This window comes from Lissotriton helveticus, chromosome 2_1 (genome assembly GCF_964261635.1).
Source record: "Lissotriton helveticus chromosome 2_1, aLisHel1.1, whole genome shotgun sequence".
In the NCBI taxonomy this organism is placed as follows: Eukaryota; Metazoa; Chordata; class Amphibia; order Caudata; family Salamandridae; genus Lissotriton; species Lissotriton helveticus.
Genome location: NC_136059.1, coordinates 1,025,582,608 through 1,025,602,588, shown reverse-complemented (window position 1 = coordinate 1,025,602,588; position 19,981 = coordinate 1,025,582,608). Strand labels below are relative to the sequence as shown.

The following is a 19,981-nucleotide window of genomic DNA, read 5'->3' as shown; positions in this document are numbered from 1 at the left end:
AAGGCACACTTCTTGGCCGTATTAACCATGAGCCCTGATACATTCCCAAATTCTGCCACCAAATGAGTCTTCAAGATCACTCCCAATTTTAACTGGCTTTGCAGACATGTCACATTTCCAGACTTAGTAACAGTGATTTTATGAACTTCTTAGGATACCATTATTCTAGCCCTATCATTGCATAAACTACTTAATGACGTAAACACACACACATTCCTCTTCCCAAATATGCCTCAACGAGTAGTGTACATTTATTGTGTATGTCAAGCACTGACACACACACATCATTTACTGTAAATTTTCTTCCATTGTTTTAGGTATATCCTTTCCCCCTGTTCTGATTAAGACCTGACTTCAAAATATCTACAAACAGGTCAAATCGTCCATGCCTGCATAAATTAATATCCTGACAGATCCAATTACAAATTAGCATAAAAACGAGTTAGAAGTTTGCCAAAATACATTTCGTTTTTAAAAAAATCTGTAAACACTTGTGTGTTTGTTAACTTCTGTTTATTTTTTATATGTCGCCTTTGCGAGCACTGCACTGTCACAACTCACCTTAAGGAATACCTATATGTTATTATCTTTATTCTGTGGTGTCAAAGAAAAGAAATGTTTTTTGTTTGTGAATTGGTGTGTACCTTTTTGTTCTTCACAAAAAGTGCTTGGAGAGGACTATCTTTAGTCTCTTACTGAGTAGTGATTTGTTGCACAAAAACATTTGACAAAATCAATATAGAAAATATATGTTAGAAAAACCCAGTTTCTGAGGATTACCGGGTTCATCCCATGTGTTATTACTTAAGTAAAAACAATGAAAGCTAACGAAAAAACTTTCACATTCCATAACCACTATTTCCACCTTTACGCCTCCAATGCATTATTAACCGAAGACGTATGCTCAGCATACTTTAACCTACTCAACCTCCTCTCTCAATTTTTTGTTTAAATCTTTTTTACTGTTTTCCAAATATATGAAAGCCATTAATGCTACATATATCATTAGCATCGCTTGTACAATATGTTAATAACATGGCAGATAGTATCTATATACGTATAGCCACCCACAGTATCATAATGCAGAGTACAACAGTACAATGCTAGTATGTGTGCAATAATTTCCATTAGTGAGCACTGGTAAATACTCTAGGCTTCAAGGAGTTTTGATTATAGATCTAGGAAATGTTTACTGCAAACCAACATAATACAACACAAACTAGTTATACGGCTACCCACAAAAACAAAAAAAAGGAAGGGAAAATATAAAAAACATCTTGTCCCAATCGACCAATCTCATCTCTCTAATGCTACGTGCATTATGTGTATTCTTCTAGGTGAGTATAGGCTCCCATAGCAGTGGATGTTATGTTAAAGGAATTTTTTACGCGCACGTACACCCAGCGGTTTCATGGTGCTGAGGGCAGATGAGGCGCTGCATTAGCAATTACCTTGCTTATAAGCTTGGGAAAATAACCAGGTCTTAAGCTTTTTCCTGAATTGAGCATAGGGGGTTGCCATCCTCACTTCCCCGGAAGCGACTTCCGAAATTGCAGGGACAGAACTGCAACTCTGAGCCCTCCATGCTTTTTGCGTTTGAATGGCAGAGTGGACAGTAGGTTTAGATTGGAAGAGCGCAATTCTCGGGAAGGGATATAACGCTGAATCCTTGAGGAAATAAAAGCTGGGCCATTCCCAGCGAGGGCTTTAAAGTTGGTACAGCCCAGTTTAAAGGTGCAGCGTTTAGCCACTGGAAGCTACCAATGCTTTAAGTGTCAATGGAAGGTTCGGTGCAACAAAGAATAGCATGTAAAATGATGTCCATTTTGTCAGGAGGAGTGCCATGGTCCCTGTTCCCAACTGCATCAACTCTATCAGAATGAGAGCTGTGAGCCAATAGGTCAGTGAGCATTTCAGGGTGTAAGTCCGCTATTAGAGCGTCCCAATATGTGGCAATAGGGTGTTTCCTGAGACCCAAATTGTCCTTCCTATGTAGAGCAGTGCTCTCCTCAACCTTCCCTCTCAATATGAGTAACAGAAAATGCCATTAAGCAATTGAAAGAGAAGAGATATACAAAACCACCAAATCCATTCCCTCTGGATAAACTCCAAGTCCAGCTGGCTGCCCAATTCTGCCCTGCAAAACCTGCTACAATTTTATTGATACCTCGCCACACCCCCGATAACTTACTTTGCCACTTTTCAAACACAAAGTTTCTGGTTCAGGAGCTGATGCTTACATTGTAATCATCCCAAAAAGTGGGTAAAGTTATACATTCAACTAAAAACGAAAGACTGATCTCGCAGATACATTCCAACTCCAAAATATATGGAAAGATGCTAACAATTGAAAACGGTCTGGTGCGCAGTCGCACACCAATCCGATATGCACAGCCTGTACAACAAGCAAGAATCCTATATAATAACCCAAGTAATCCAAAGTAGTCAAAGTTTCATTCAGTTTTTCACTTTTTTATTTTGAAACTTTCAGAGGCATAGTGATTCCAATTTTAAAAATGCAAGTGTGCATACTATCATGTCTTTTTTAAAAGATACTAACAATGACACTACAGAAAATAATGTGTAAACTTAAATACCGGTCTCAAACAGGCATTCTCAACAAACAGAATGTCTTGTGATAACACTTGTAAAATGACAGCAAAAAAAAAATTGACAGATTCTTAAAATTAAAAACATACAAGTTCCAGACCAGTTAACTGTTTTACAAACAATTTACAAATCAGGACATCTAACAGATAAAGCCTGTAAACTGCTCAATAAAACAAAATCCAACATCGCCATTCCCTTACAGGATAGATGGATATTAATCAGACCCTGAACTTCAAAAACGTAGACTTGCATATACAAGGCCACTAACCCTTTAAAAACATTTTGGTCCACTGTAGATTTCTGGCCTTTCACTGATCTCAGTGGATGCTAGCAATATAAAATTGTGTCTCCCTTTAGAAAACAAATACTGAAACTGTACCGAAAGAAGAAGAAATCTACTTTGAGGCTACTTTGTGCACACATGACAAGAAATTATTCTATACACAAAAGAAATCAGACATGCAACTTAATTTATACTCCATCACCACAATCCATGGCATGTTTGTAGCTGATCCTATCCCCATTCTAACAATGATTGGTTTTCTAATGATTGACCTGATGCAAGCAATAAAGCCAATACGGAGTGGAAATCTTAAAGTCATGTATCAATTCACAAATAGTGGGCCTGAATCAATTTTGGACACAGTGCAGACAATCCCCTACTTCATACTCCGAAAACAAGACTAATCAAACATGGAATAAACTGTCTCTCTGTACGGAAAACCTCAAAACACCTGTGACCCCACACCCAAATATACTAAACTCGAGTTTGAATAACAGCTATTTGCAGTAACACCAGTCAAGCATTTTTCTACCCTGCAGCACTTAAGTTTTCAGCTTAACTTTACATGTCCCTTCCTCTTAGCCTATCCACTCTACTGTGCCATTATATTAGTTATGCTTATTCTCTCTTTATTCTCCTGGCCCAGACACTGTCTATTACCACGGTTAACAAACTTGGTCTAGAATTGCTTTACAGTATGCAACAGTTCCACCTTATATGCATTACTGACTTTTCAGTGTAGTAACACCATTGTTTGCCCCTTATTTCACTAAACCGTAGGTAATATTTGAAAAATTACACACAAAAAAAGTCTTAAAGAGCTCGACCCCTTCATACCCTTGAATGTAGAAACACACCCTTTTGAGTGAAGGGGCTAAATTAAACTTCTAATAAGAGGTTATTTTATAATCAGATTAAGAGCGCCTTTAATAAAGAAAATATTAACAAGCTATAGACATGTTAACATGCTCCATGTGCACAAATTAGAATTGATGGTGAGATGAGGGTGTAAATTATGTAGGTAAAATGTTCTGAAACTAACTTTACGCAGCCTTTTGTGGGCAGCTAGACTTTGAAGGCACCCAATATAAACTCCCCCCAAAAAATCACTTTTAGTGACAATTAAAGGAGTCTTGTTCCCCACAAAACTGTCAAACAACTAAGGTGATTATTTTACAGTAGGAGTGCTTCAGTTCAGATACAGCCTCTTGGCCAGATCCATTAGAGACGATTCAGGTAGGCACTTTGTTCGACTAGATTTCCTGTCCCTTGGTTCTGAGTAGGCTAACTCTAGTCTCATAAGGATCACCTGTGAGAAGGTGTACAGACCAGTACTTTGAGATGCTGAACAACATGAACTGATATCAAGTACTTCATAAGAGACTGATTTTTTGTGCGACACACAAGGGAAGATACAGCATTTCCCAGATTCTTCCTTTCTCCTGCTCTCCCATAATTTAACTTCTGGATTATGCTGGTGGCATTGATGAGGGCTCTGCGGGTATGTCGTACTTGAAAAGCCTTCTTGAATGTTCAAGCTCTTTGTTATATGTCAGCAATACTCTGAGACATTCACAAACACTTGACACTGACAGGCGTCATCTGACACTGTCTGGACCAAAAACATTAACATAAGAGTGTTGAATTTCCAGGACTGGTACCCTGCATTCATTAGTAAATGAAATGTAAACGATATTACATCACCTTTCAAAAAACAGTCAGGTTAATCAGCACGCTGTGGCAATACATTTATGATTAATTATACCAGTAAAAAAAACAAGCATTTATAATGCAATGGTCTCGGCATTGTTAAAGTTAGTGCTATTGGCATTGCTCTTTGAGAATGCATAGGGGTCAGTGGGGTTGTGCTGTGTCAGGGGGATGCGATGTGTGGTGTAGATGGGATGTTGCTGTCGGTATGTGGTGACGTGACTGAGAATAAAATGGTTGCAGTCGTGAGGTGGTTATAAGAATGAGATGTGGCTGTAGAGAGGGGTGAGCTGTGCCCATGGACATGTGATTTAGCTGTGGGGCTTTGGCACGGATGTAGAGACTGTTGGCATCAGGTACTGGAGCCTGGTGATGTGTTAAGGTCTGTGAGGACGTGCTGGGCGTAGGCGTGTGTTGGCGCTCGTGATATTGGGTAGGAGGCTCTGTTAATGTATCACAGCTAAGGAACTGTGGTGTGCACTCGGCTCTGTGAGTTGTGTGGAGAGCTCTGTTACCCACTCTGGCCACGGGTATGCTGCTGTGTAAGTGTGCTATCGGGTGTCTGTGGCAGAGCGTTGAAGTGCGTGATGCGGCTGTGACGGGGATCTGTATGCTGCGGTTCTGCTGTAGTGTGAGGGGGTTCTGGAGACGTCTTTGCGCTTGGAGATGTTGCCGAACTTGAGCGAAGATGTGTGGGCTGTAGCCAGCAAGGACGTTATAACATACCTACCTACCCATTGGCCCAGAGACGGAGAGGAGCCTTGAGTGCTTTACGCCCACAGTACCCGAGCCCAGGAGCCTGCAGCGAATGCACGTCACAGACCTCATTAAATACCCATCGGGTCGAGTCCACCTTGAACTAATTTTGTTCCAGGGTGTGGGAATTCAGAACATGAAGCATGTCACATTTTGGTGAGGCTCTTGCATTTCCCAGAGATAACTCAGTATGTGAAAGGAAACAACTATAAGTAGCCTGATCTGTTTGATGTGTGCTTGGTAATTTAGGGAGAAGCAGGGCTCGAGTCGGGGTACCATGTGGGTGGACGGCGTCCCCCCCACTTATTTTACAGGGTGCCGGACCCCGTCCCCCCTGCCAAACAGCTGGACTTTACTCGTTGGCCTCTCAGGGACGAGTGTAAGACACTGTTCGTGACGTCACATCCTGTCGTGACGTCACTTCCGGTGCCCGCGCCCCCCCTTCCCCCCACTTCTTTTTTAGGACTTGTGCCATGGGGAGAAGTAATGTCAGGGTAAATGATCTCACCCCTCTATTGTGAGAACGCCTAAAGAATATCTCCAGCACGAGGGTGTGCTGTTTCATGACTGAGCTACAACTAACCCTGATCGTTTAATCATTAGTTAAGTCTAACCATGTGGACACATACAGACCTTTGTGAACAGGGCATTCAGGCCAAATGGGCATCAGTGCCAATAGTGCCGGTTTATATATTAAAATTGTGCATTAGTCAATTGCCATTGGTGAAACTTGGTGAATTTGCAATGTTACACAAATGTGTACAGCTCGTGAAGTAGCAAACCCTAATTTTTCCACCGAAAAGTAAGATGGTATACAAATAAAAAATAAAAGATAAAAAACCCGGTAGAAGGACACGCTACACTTTTGAGCAATCTCAAAAATAAACAAATGTGATCACATGGGAAACGTGCCGCTCGGCAGATCAAAGTAAAACAGCTGGCACCTATGCACACTCCCCTCAGGAGGTTATGTCGAGCAGACCCTGTTGCAGCGAGTCAATAAAACAACGTTTGCTCTTTGCTGTACCCTCAAGGTCGCGTTAGGCACGTGGACAATGAACGGTTCAAATTGAGACACCGATGCTTGTTTACCGGTACATACATTTACTTTTTTAACTAACTTCAAAGGCTTAACGTTACCAGCATAGGCGGCGGATGAAGAAAATAAGCCTGCTTGAAGGGGCAGCCATGTGTGTGTTATCAGCGCCGCGCGCTGGTATGCAGACTCCCCTTGCATACCAGCAGGCGCGCGTCGCGATCCGGGCTGCATTGGCATGCTCTGGAGACAAGACCTGGCCGCACGCACAACGTTATCCTATGGGGAAACACTGCGCGCGGCCAGGTCTTGTCTCACTTCGGTGTTCTCAGACTGCTGAGACGCCGACAATAGTTCTCTGGCGAAAACGCGCTTTCAGCGCGTTATAGCCGAGACCTAAAAAAAGGATTGTGAAAGTGTTGGACTGACATCACATTCCACAAATGGTGTGAACGTTAGAACCATGGCGGTCTATCATTTCTTTCTGCAGACGACAGCACATGTGATCTCCTGAGGGACGTGGGGATCAGCCCTGAACCCAGGACTACATAAGTCGAACAATAGTGTAAGAGAAAGAGTACACTGATTATTGAGTAAGCATGTTAAGCATACACAGACACCCACAACACTGCTGGGTAGATTAAATGTTGCAGTTCAGGACTCAGTTCAGTTCACAAACTTTATTTGGATAAACAATGTATCCATAAAAGTGCGCAGTAATTAAAAGAGACAAAATTTAGCAATATATAATAGCAAGAATTAGTTGTATAAACACAATGACATAAAATCCTTAAATGGCAATTTAAAACCGAATTTATCATAAATAATCACTAGTGTAAACTAATCCATGAAATAATTAGGAATTATGTATACATTATTAGAACTCAATCCATGAGCATTGACATTCGTGCCCTAGTAGCAACTCTCAGAAAAGTACTTAGGAGAAAAATCAGTTCTTCATTTTCTAAGGCAAGCATATCTGGATAGGCGGAGGCCAGGCTAACAGGTCTACTTTTAGTGAAAAATGGGAAAAGGAGCCATTTAATATATTTCATGTCAAATTTGCAGAAAAACAAAAAATGCTGGGTTGATTGGCCACTCACCCCATCACATGGGCAGGGTAGTGAATCAAGTTTCGAATAATAACCCATGGGAAAACAGAATGCAAATTTCACTGTCCCAGCCCTCAGGCGGAATAATAGGCTCCTTTCCCACCGACTTATAGGCAAGGTGAGGTAACTTGGTAAGGGGTAGCAGTGCCGTGCGTTGGCCATGTAACTGGAAACAAAAGATTTCTTGGATTCTGACACAGTTCTTGCAGTGCTATATGATGAATAGAGCGCGGTTCTAAGTTCTTTTTTGTTTACGTTTCCCACTTCAATAGGGTTTAAGAAGATAGAGCCCATATTAGCACTGCATAAGCTCTGGTACACTCCGGATAGCCAAGGAATGTCCATTCCCCTTTCACACTTCAAAGAATCGGTTATGATGCTTTGTGTTAGTGTGGCTGCCTGGTTCTTCCAAACTGATATCCAGAAAAGGGCAGGACGGGCACGTATAAAATCAGATATATAATTTAAATTCAATTCCCTGTGGCAAATATATTGTGGGGACGAGATTAGGATACTCAGCCGCTTTCTACAAAACCGATTTTCTTCCTGCTGTTTGCAGGAACTATATGTGGTGCCCCAAATCTCAGCACCATACGTTGCCACTGGGGCACACTGAAGTTTAAAAAATTTAAAATAGCTAAAATAGCACCTGTATTCTTTGGATGAGGAAAGCTAAAAACGGAATTGATAGTCTTTGAGAACTTGCTCCTGGAGTGAGTAAGATACTCACTCCAGGAGCCGTTCGCAACAAAGACAATTCCTAAGTAAGGGAATTTACAGGTACTTGTCAATTTTTGAATGCCAGCAGTAATGGAACTGTGCTGACGCTTCCTGGGGCCACAAGACATAAGAAACGATTTATTAAAATTAACACACAGGTCTAGACTGTCCATATATTTAACAAAGGACTGTACAAGAATGCGCAGGGAGTTGGGAGTGCGGCCTATAAGGACCGCATCATCAGCGAGGAGTAAAACAGGGAGAGGTTTCCCATGAATCATGGGAACATCATGAGTCATCGGTACCAGTGACTTATTCAGGCCGTTGAAATAAATAATAAAAAGAAGGGGGGGCCAGGACGCAACCCTGCCTGACCCCCTTTCCGACCCTAATGGCTCTCAATACCTCTCCACTGCTGCCTATCCTTACCTGTGCCTGAAGGTCTCTGTGGAGAAGTGCCAGAAAATGAACTAATGCAAAAACAACAACTGATGGACAGAATGCAGAACAATGTCATACATTCACCCCAGTACAGAGATCTGGGCCAAAGCCATCGTTTTTTGCACTCCACACCACCCCACCCCAGGTCAGACATGGCCATATGCAAATCAGCCTTGGCCCTGTGCCTCATGGGAACAGTCCAGCCCAAACTGCCAAGCCATGTCTTTCCTGTACCGGAATCAAGCATCCAAGGACCGGTTTCTGGCTATCAGCCGTCATCAGCCTGGATAGCTTGACTCCAGTGGTGTGGAGAGCATGGGACTCACGTAAAGTAAAGTAAAGTCCACATTTGTAAAGCGCACAATCACCCGTAAGGGTCTCTAGGCGCTGGGGGGCCGTCGGGAAGATTAAGCGAGCTATTGCCCAGAGTCACATGGTGTTGGGCTGACCTGCCGCCGGAGCCGGGGATCGAACCGTGGTCCCCAGATTCCAGCGTCAGTCGCCCTGGCCGCGGCGCCACACCTCTGAGCATACCCATCCCACTCGGGGTGACAAATGCAAAAACAACAATTGATGGATAGAATGCAGAACAATGTCATACATTCACCCCAGTACAGAGATCTGGGCCTAAATCCATCGTTTTTTGCACTCCACACCACCCCACCCCAGGTCAGACATGGCCATATGCATATCAGCCTTGGCCCTGTGCCTCATGGGAACAGTCCAGCCCGAACTGCGAAGCCATGTCTTTCCTGGACCGGAATCAAGCATCCAAGGACCGGTTTCTGGCTATCAGCCGTCATCAGCCTGGATAGCCTGACTCCAGTGGTGTGGAGAGCATGGGACTCACGTCTGAGCAATCCCATCCCACTCGGGGTGACAAATGCATAAACAATTGATGGCCGCCATAAGTGTGGCAGGGTATGCTCAGACGTGAGTCCCTTGCTCACTTTGCCACTGGATTCAAGCAAGCCGGGCTGAAGACGGCTGGAATGCCAGAAACCGGTCCTCGGAAGCTTGTTTCCGGTCCAGGGAAGGCATGGCTTCGCAGTTCGGGCTGGACTGTTCCCATGAGGCACAGGGTCAGACTGATTTTCATATAGCCATGTCTGAACTGGGGTGGCAGAGTGGGCTAAAGAACGGTGATGGATCAAACCCAGATCTTTTGACAGGATATGAGTGTTTGATTGGTTCAGATGCTCCGTCCATCACCACCCCCTTTTGTACAGAAAATGAACTAATGGCTCATCCAACTCATAAGCCAGTAAAATAGCCCACAACCTGGACCTATTCACAAGATCGGATGATAAATCCATAAAGGCCAGGTAGACCGGTGAATGTCGAGCAATAGTGTACTTACCGATTACAAGATTAAGATTAAGACATTGTTCGGTAGTACCAACCTTGCTACGGAAGCCTAACTGGCAAGACTCTAAAATATTGCATTCCCCACACCACTCCAGGATCCTATTATATAAGACCCTGCCCAGGATTTTGAGGGTGTTATCGATCAAGGAAATCGCCCTATAATTACTGGGCTTTGACCTATCCCCCTTTTTGTACATGGGGACAATGACACTCTTGGCCCAGGTACTAGGCAACAGAGCATTCTGCAGGTTATTAACAACATTCAGGAGGAGCGGGGCCCAGAAGTCAGGGTTCGATTTAATCAGATCTATGGGTAACCCATCTGGGCCCGGGGCCTTATTCCCAGCACTCTGATGAATGGCCTCTACTACTTCAGGAAGTGTCATCTGGATATCAATAGATGGGCCAGATTCGTGCTGGTCCATCACTAATGAAGAAGTTGCATACATATTGGAAAAATGATTTTCCCAGGATTCGCTGGATATGGTACAGCTAATGGGGGTTAGTAGCCGTTCAGTCGAATGAAGATCCCTTACATTAGACCAAAACATTTTACCCTTTTTATTTGTAGCTACCTGGGATAATAATTCTCATCAGTCATTTAAAAGAGCTCCCCTCCTGTTGGCAACTGCTGCTTTATAATCCTGCCTTGCCAATTTTACATCTGAAGCACACCTAGGAGTAGCTGAAAGGGCCCTACGTAAGTTCCTGTTCGCCAGTGAACATTTATCGTCAAACCATCTGGGGCTCTGCTTCCAAAAAGAAGCAGGCTTCGACAGTAAAGTTTTAGAGCCCCTACACAGTGCAGAGAAATCATTAACTACCTCTGTGTGAGGTATTTGGGAAGACAAACATGAGTAAATAAGGGGTAAATTATCCTTCACTAGTAATTTAAACAGTGCATCAATATTGACACCCCTCCATATTAATCTCAAATTATTGAACGATGGCGTTATATCTTTTGCCCCACATTCTACTAAAAACATGGGTCGGGTGCCAATTTTAATGCTAGTTTAATAGGATTATGATCCCCATGTACCGTAGCAATTACCTCTGCAGCAAGAAAATGTGCAATGAGTGCAGATGAGATAAAAACAAAATCTATTGTAGAAGAATGGCCACTGCCTCTATATGTTGGAGGCTGGTGACTGATAACATTTAGTGGATACATCTGGTCCATCACATTAACCAAATCATGTGAACCCAAAAATACAGTCAACTCAGCACCCCTGCGGGAGGCAGGACATGAATTAAATATCTCTGTGCCATTATATGAATCATTAAACTTCGCATTAAAATCTCCCCCTAATATTAAACCGGTGATTTTACCCAAATCTTGCTGACAATCTAGGTTAGAAATAAAATCGAAAAGCACAATAAAATTGCTATTAGGAATGGATTGGAAATCATTATTGTAAAAATTTACCAAGTAAAAAGAAACTCGTCTTTTATAAAGTACAACTTGGTAATTAGAGCTATTGGTTGGAAGTACCTTAAAACTACCCCCAGCTGCTATATTAATCCTAATAAAAAGTACCCCCGATGGGCGTCCCGGTTTACGATGGGATGCCGCTACACTGATGCAATGAAACCCTTCAATATGCAAATCATTAGTGGCCCAAGTCTCCTGGAACATGAGTCCAACCTGGTCCTTGACTAGACACACCCAATCATGGTCCCCAAGCTTAGACTGCAGCCCTGCAACATTCCAGCTTAAGATATTCAAGTCTGCTTCAAAGCAGCTTTCAGTTAGGGCTAGCGTTTCATTAGCATTTGGAGGTAATATCATAATAGGGGCGGGAACCATCATAGATCCAGGTAACTTATCATTGGCATTAAGACATGATATTAAAGTGGCAGATGGGGCCACCAGGTCAGACTGGTGGGACTGGTGATGCTGTGGGTCTAACGTAAGTGATGATTGTCAATTCTGTGCGTCTAAACTAGAAAGTGCATTCAACCTGTTAAATAAAAAAGGGGGGTCAAGGGTGTCCCCAGGGGGTTTGACGGGTGGCTTATAGAAATAGCCCAGAGGAAGTGCACTGATGCAAGTTCAGCACTCAATGATGCAAAGGCGACAAGAAATAATTTATTCAAGAAACGCCTCAGCAAATATGACTAAGGCCCTACCAGCTTATCGGGCGTGCAAGTCCAACTATGTAGACTGATTCTACCCATCTAGCCCATTATTCCAAAAATCCTCAACAGGTCCGAAACTTGTCCCAGAATTGTACTCTTCCCATACTTCTGTTTCCTTTGCTACTACATACAAACATATGGAGATGTATTAGGATGCTGAGCGTGGACTGCATGTATATTCCTACTCAGTGCCGGCGTTTGGAGTGGGCGAGCTGGGTCCAGGCCTGGGGTACCTACAATTGGAGAGGGGCACGGGTAGCTGAGAACTAGGTCTGGGCGGAAATTCCATTATGCCACTTTCATTGAGTTGTGGGAAAAATGTGTGGAAAAAGATTGCACGTCCTGAGGGTCCGTGTGCCTGTGACAGGGGTCCCTTGTGCCCAGACAGGCTCCCCGATCTCCCCGGCCTGGATGGGTTGAGAAGCAGGGACTGGCCCCGGGGCCTGGGTTTCGGTCAGAGCCTGGGGTGTGGGAGGGCCCGTCCTGCGGCCTGCCAAGTGTCCATCTGCCCGGACAAGGGTCCCTGGTGCAGAGCCCCAGAGCCCTGTAAGGGCAGGCTGGAGCCCTACCGCTATGGCTTGGCTTGGGGCGAGCAGTTGGGAGTCTTTTCGGTCCCAGCTATCTGGTCGCACCTTTCCCCTCGGCCATCTGGTCGCACGCAATGCTTTCCAATGGGGCGACCAGATGGCAGGCTGCCCTGGAAGTCCCGATGAGGGCTCATTTGCCTCACGGATCCCAGCCAGGGCTCCAGGAGGTCGGGTACCTTTGCGCCTTGGGTCCCCTCTGCCACCTCGTGTGCACGGATTACAAGAAAGGGGGTCAATTTCCCTCCTAATTACTAGGGAGAGGGTCAGTCAGACCTCCGTGAGGTCCAGCGATTCTGAAACAGGCGAAGGCAGAACCCGGGCCTGCCCGCTTGGGGCCCCAAGGGGCCTGGGTACGGACCTGCCTCTCAGCCCCTTCCTGATGGTCCTTTTTCTCCGAGTTTGCTCAGTCAGACCTCCGTGAGGTCCGGCGATGCAGAAAAGGGGGAAGGCAGCACACGGGCCCGCCCGCGGGGGCCCCCAGGGGCCCGGGTATGCACCTGCCTCTCAGCCCCTTCCCGATGGTCCTTTTTCTCAAAGTTTTCTCAGTTAGACCTCCGTGAGGTCCGACGATGCTGAGACGGGGGAAGGCATCACTCGGGCCCGCCTGCCGGGGCCCCCAGGGGCCCGGGTACGCACCTGCCTCTTAGCCCATTCCTGATGGGCCTTCTTCTTCTAGTTTGTTCAGTCAGACCTCCGTGAGGTCCGGCGATGCTGAGACCAGGGAAGGAAGGAAACCGGTCCTCGGAAGCTTGTTTCCGGTCCAGGGAAGGCATGGCTTGGCAGTTTGGGCTGGACTGTTCCCATGAGGCACAGGGTCAGACTGATTTGCATAAGGCCATGTCTGAACTGGGGTGGCAGAGTGGGCTAAAGAACGGTGATGGATTAAACCCAGATCTTTTGACTGGGTGTGAGTGTTTGATTGATTCAGATGCTCCGTCCATCACCACCCCCTTTTGTACCGCTTTGGCCGCCATAAGTGTGGCAGGGTATGCTCAAACGTGAGTCCTTTGCTCACTTTGCCACTGGATTCAAGCAAGCCGGGCTGAAGACGGCTGCAATGCCACAAACCGGTCCTCGGAAGCTTGTTTCCGGTCCAGGGAAGGCATGGCTTGGCAGTTCGGGCTGGACTGTTCCCATGAGGCATAGGGTCAGACTGATTTGCATATGGCCATGTCTGAACTGGGGTGGCAGAGTGGGCTAAAGAACGGTGATGGATTAAACCCAGATCTTTTGACTGGGTGTGAGTGTTTGATTATTCAGATGCTCCCTCCATCACCACCTTTTGTACCGAGACATGGGAAGGCAGCACCCGGGCCCGCCCGCCGTGGCCCCCCAGGGGCCCAGGTCTGTGCCTGCCTCTCAGCCCCTTCCTGATGGGCCTTTCCTTCGAGCCTGCTCGCCCTGGGAGCAGGCAGGGACGCGAAGCTGGCATCCCCTGTGCAGGGCGGCCTGCCAGGGGCGGCCCCGGCGGTACACCGATCGATTGGGCACTCTCGGTCCGTTTAGGGATGGACTGCTTGGTCAGCCTTGGCTGTTGTTTCAAGCAAAGAGCTTCCACCCCGCATTGACCGTCTGACTCGAGTGAGGGCCTGCCGCCTGGCGGTAGGCCCTTCACCTTACCCAGCAGAGCGAAGGCTGAGCGGCCCCAGCAGCTCGTGCCCCCCAGTGGTCTGACCCGAGCGGAAGGGGTCGGGTGGCGTTAGGCCCTCGGATCCTGCTGCCCAGCAGGTCTGTAGGCCCAGCGTGCCATGCCGTCACCCTTCTCCGTGTAAACAAAGTGGGTAGCTGAACCGTTCCTGGTAGAAAAAGTGATGTGTATTAGGCGTGACCGAGGGTGTACATGTGGTACCCTTGGGCATCCATTTTGTTGGACATATTTGCCTCACACACCCGAATGGGTGTCATGCTTCATCATCGGCGTTGCTCCTCGTCGGGAAGGCGGTGTAATCCCCGACGGGCTCACCTCAAAGAGGGGCTCTTTACCGGAGATCTTTTATTCCAACTGCCTTATGGTGAAGTGCGGGTATGTGGGAAAAGGAGCAAATAGATTGGAAGGTGATTAAAATGTAGTAGGGGGTACCAAAAGAGCAACTTTATTCTGGGGGTCTCCCTCTACAGTTAAAAACGTGAAACCAACTTACTAAGTACCACCTGGTTAGGTATGGTGGCACTAGATGAGGTTGGATATAAACATGGTCAACATGTTTCTTGCACAAGGAATTATCCGCGATTCATCATAAAAATATGGAGTATGCAGTCATTCAACAACATGCAGGTGTCATGTGTGTAATGCAAGCACTATTAGTTATGATTACCTCTGTAGTAATATCCTCTGCCTAAAGGTCGGGGTTATTTACCACATGAGTGTTCGGCGGTAAATGAACATCAGGGGAGAGCCATGAGATGTAGCTCTATCAGCCCGTGTTCCTGATCTGTGACCTACCCATCACAGCCGAGCACATTTCCACAGCAGCTCGGAACGACCGTTCCGAGGGGTTCCGCTGCTGCCAGGCTCCGGCACCCCTTCGTCTCGCTCAGGCTGCACCTCGGCCCGCCCCCCCCTCCCGGGGGAGACGGCTGGGCATCTGATGGCGTCAGCCCAAAGCCCTCAGCTGCCTCCTGCAAGCACACACTGTAGGCACAGGTCCCGGCCCTGCCCTTGAGCGCCCCGCCCGGCGGAGCGGTCCGCTGCCACATGGGGTGCTCGGGTGAGGATCGGGACATCGGCGGGCCTCTTACCCCGCGTTGATTAAGTCCCTGTCCATTGTACACACCGCCCGTCGCTACTACCGATGGGATGGTTTAGTGAGGTCCTCAGATCGGCCCTGCCGGGGTCGGCAACAGCCCAGCGGATTTATTGTGTCTGGTGTGGAAGTGCCACTTCTAGGAATTGGCATGTCTGTGTAGTAAAGGTGATATGACTGTCTGGCTTGTGATTGGCTGGAGCTGGCTGGTGTGCCTGGCTCCAGGAGTCAGGATGGGTCTGCCCCGGTGGTGAATAGAGAGAGCCGCTCACCCTTCCCCCCCCCCAGGCCGCCGCGCTGCCTGCGACAACCCGGAAGTGCTTCTGCGCAGACAGGAAGCGGACGGGAGTCCACCCCGTGCTCCTGTCCCGAGGAGAAGAGGCCGGAAGTCCCGCCCCCGCAGCCGCGGCGCGAGGAGTAGAGAGTGGCTGAAGGTGCAGGCGGAGCTCCGGTGTTGGAAGAGAGCCCCGCGCTGCCCGAAGTAGAAGCCTGCGGCCTTTTCCTGCGGGGGGGGGGGGGCACGAGGCACATTGTTGTGCCTGCCCCCGCCCCAACCCAGAGAAGGAATCTCGACAAGAGCCCCGCCATCGTGTACCGGCCGCCAGAGGAGCCCGATGAGGAAAGCTCCCCCGAGAAGCCCCCGCCCAGGAGCAGACTGGTAAGGAAGGGTCTCGGGGTTGTTCGACTGGTTCCTTGAGCGGCCCCACTTGATAGCGGGCCGCTCCGACGTCAAGGGGCATTTTTGTACTTCAGAGCCCCGCGGCTCCAACGTGGGGCAGGTGCTGATTGAGAGCCCGAGAGGCTCCAACGCGCGAGGGCATTTGTATTTCGAGCCAGAGAGGCTCCTACATTCCGGGGGCATTATTTCAGCCAGAGCCCACGAGGCTCCCACAATTCCGGGGGCATTTTAGAGGGTAGAGCGGCCCCGGTTGGCAGCGGGCCGCTCCCCCAGTGTGGTGGCATTGTTGTTTAGATCCACGAGGCTCGTGAGGGCCCAGTTGTTTTATTCTTAGAGCCTGCAAGGCTCCCACGTGATTTTGGGGCACAGCTGTGTCGTTGAGCCCCACAGGAGAGCCAGGAGGCACGCTGGTGCCAGGCTCAGTTCCCCAGCTGCCCAGCACTTAGTGGGCAGCTACTACGTTTTGGCCCTTGCGCATTCTTCTTTGGCTGCCTGCGCAGCCAGCCCAGACATTCTGGACATTGGGCCTGTGGGTCCCTGAGAGGCCAAGTTGGCCGAGGGTCAGTAATGTGATTACCTGCCTAATGTGATTGTTATATCATATGCAATGCTTTTATGCGTATACCTCTAAATGTGTGTTTAAGCTTAGGAGGTTGTTTTACCTAGTATAGTTATGCTAGTGAGTTCATGGTTACCTGCGTGATATATGCCTAAGGTGGTTAGGGTTGCGTAGTGTGTTCCTACCTTTTACCAGTGGTTACTGGTTGTGTGCTAAACTTGTTATTTGGTGCTACACTTATTCTATGTTCTAAGTGCTGTTTCTACTAAGTGCTATTTCTACCAAGTGCTTATTCCTGACAGTGGTCCATGTGGCCCTGTCCTGTGTATATAATCCCCTGTAAATTCCGCACGTGCCAGTGGCACAGTATAAATTGTGTGTTTATTATCTAATGTGTTTGGTATAATACAAAGGCTATTTTTATATATAACCTTGTGTGGAGTTTCTTTTGTGGTGGGCCTTGGATGTTGTTGCTGAGGGCGCACGCAAACGCTTTACACCTTGCCTCCGAGATAAGCCTGACTGCTCGTGCCAAGCTACCAAGGGGGTGAGCAGGGGCTATCTTTGGCGGGTGACTTCCTTGCCCTGACTAGAGTGGTGGTTTCTGCCTGGCTTTGGCGCAAGCCTTAGCCAACCAGAAATCCCCATTTCTAACAGTAGGTGAACCTGCGGAAGGATCATTAACAGCGGAGCGGCCCAAGCGATTGATGGTGCCAGCCCGAAGCCACCTTCTGCAAGCACAAACTGTAGGCACAGGGCCCGGCCCTGCCTTGGAGCGCCCCGGCTGGCGGAGCGGTCCGTGACCGCTTGGGGTGCTCGGGTGAGGATCAGGACATTGGCGGGCCTTTCCCCAGGGAGGGCCTGACCGATGCGTAAGGGACCGGGGATGGGGGGACGGCACCCACCCCTGTCCCTCTCCGAGACTGAACCCAAGCTCACCCAGCACGACCCCCCTCCCCAGCGGTGGAGGGGGGGGGGGTGGGGGGGGGGGGGACTGAATGACAGTGCATCCCGGGGCTGGTACCCACCCTCCCTCGAAAAGGCCCTGGCGCCGGGTGGGCCCTCCCGCGCCCGAGTCCCAGCCCGACCGGGTTCCGGGTGACCGAGTAGTAGCCCTTCTCATGTGGCAGGGCGACCTGTAAGAGAAGGGGCCGAGGGCCTGCGAGGGGACTCCAACTACTCTCGGTGGGAGGAGTGCGGGATGGGGAGCCGCCTGGCTCTTCCCTTGTGGTGCCTCCGACCCGGCTGACGGGGCAGGTGGGATGATTGCCTGCCCGCTGGCACGGCTTGGTACCGCTCGGCTGATGTGCAGGTAGGGCTACCCTGCCTCGTTGCCAAGTACCCGGTTCGACCCGGTCCCGTGCAGCCGGGCCAAGGGGTTTGAAGACTCTCGTGATCCCTCCCGGGTTACCCTGGAAAGGACCGGCGGCTGTGGGTCTGCCTGCTCCCGTTGCTCTGGGAGCCCCCTCCCTTGCCCCCGGGTGGATGGGTGGGAGTGGACTCCCGGGCCGAGAGCCTAGTAACGTTTTTTTATTTCCAACGGTGCAGTCTGACTCTCAGAAGGGAAGCCTTGAACGGGGCGCCCGGTCCGTCTCGCAGCGAGGTTGATGTCACCTTCCTCCCACCTCTCTGGGCGAACGATTTCGAAAAGTTGCCTGTGACTTGGCGGCGGATCACTCGGCTCCTATGTCGATGAAAAACACAGCTAGCTGAGAGAATTAGTGTGAAGCAGGACATATTGATCATCGACAATTCAAACGCACCTTGCTGCCCCCGGTTCCTCCTGGGGCTATGCCTGTCTGAGGGTCGCTCGATCGTCAATCGCCCCGGGGCTTCCCCGGGATGCGGCTGGGGCCGTTGCAGGGTTAGCTCCGCTTCCCCTTCATCCCCCCACAAGTTCAGACCCCCCCTCACTCGCCTGTGGCAGGTTCCCTTGCCGGGTCCTACTGCAGAGAAACGCCGCCAGCACGCCTGGCCCTGAGAAGGGGTCTGGCGACCGGTCCGCCCCAGGCCCGTCCCGGGGTGGCTGGCTGCGTGCCGCGCGTGGCTGTCTGTGGTGTCCCACCGGCTGCCCGCACGCACCTGCCTCGGGCGCCCACCTCCGCGGCCGTCTTCCTGGCGAGGGAAAAACCCTTCCAGATGCAATCCGGGGAAAGAGGAAGCATGCTGCCAGGATGCCAGGTCCTTGCTCTGGGCGGGGGCTGGCCTTCCCCGGCTCCCTCTTAACGCTCCGGAATTTTCTTCCGACTACGACCTCAGATCAGACATGGCTGAATTTAAGCATAGTACTAAGCGGAGGAAAAGAAGCTAACCAGGATTCCCCCAGTAACGGCGAGTGAAGAGGAAGAGCCTAGTGCTGAATCCCTGCCTGGCAGCGGGCGCGGGAAATGTGGCATACAGAAGACTGACTTCCCGGCGTCGCTCAGGGGGCCCAATGTCAGGGACTGTCCGGGACTATGTGGGGAACACAGTCAGGGACTTGGACAAGGACAGGGAACGGGGTAGAAGACAAACACAGAAAGGAGGAGTACAGTGCTGCCCAGGATCATACAGGGAGTCAGAGGAGAAAAAGGGATCCAAAGCGGAAGCCTGTACAAGTGAACAAGATGGGTAAGACTCAGAAAGGAAGGGCACTCACAAGGCAATTTAGCATTCAGACTAACTACACCCAGGACGGACGTGCAAGACATATATATAATACAACATTAACAATAAAGGGGGGTGTGGGGTAAAGCACTCAGGAGCTCCACATGGTAAGACTGAAGCTCAGTAAGTTTCTTACCCGCAATTGCTGTTACAGATACTGACTGCAAATACCCACATGTAGGATATGCATGCAAAGGCAGGGTCTGTGGAGCTTATACCTATAGTGATGTTATAAATGTAACTCAAAGACAATACTCACAGTGAACAAGAAACACCACCTAGGTAGTCAGCTGTGCCCACGGATCCTGGCGATCAAACAGGAACACGCAAGGCAGTAACAGCAAGGGGGTATAACTAAACACAAGCACAATAGACAAGGAGCTAGCAAGGAGGAGTGCTTAACAGGAAAGGAAGGAAATCACAGGGCACACTTGGCAGAAAGCAGGTAACAAACATACAAGGTAACAGAAGTAAGACAGCAGAAAAGAAAGACAGCAAACAAGAACTGGAAACAAGGAAATGGGAAGCAAGGCAGGGACTGGAAACGGATATACAGAAGGAGAGGCTACAAGGGTATACTAGAATAGTGCA

General features: G+C 48.7%; 1 protein-coding gene and 1 pseudogene across 2 annotated transcripts in view; one reads left to right on the top strand and one right to left on the bottom strand.

Moving 5' to 3' along the window:
- The window catches only part of AGTPBP1 (ATP/GTP binding carboxypeptidase 1), a 1,069,504-nt gene that overhangs the window by 979,509 nt on the left and 70,014 nt on the right, over positions 1 to 19,981 (bottom strand). The gene's annotated exons all lie outside the window — the stretch shown is intronic.
- Positions 18,402 to 18,553, top strand: LOC144820912 (5.8S ribosomal RNA; annotated as a pseudogene).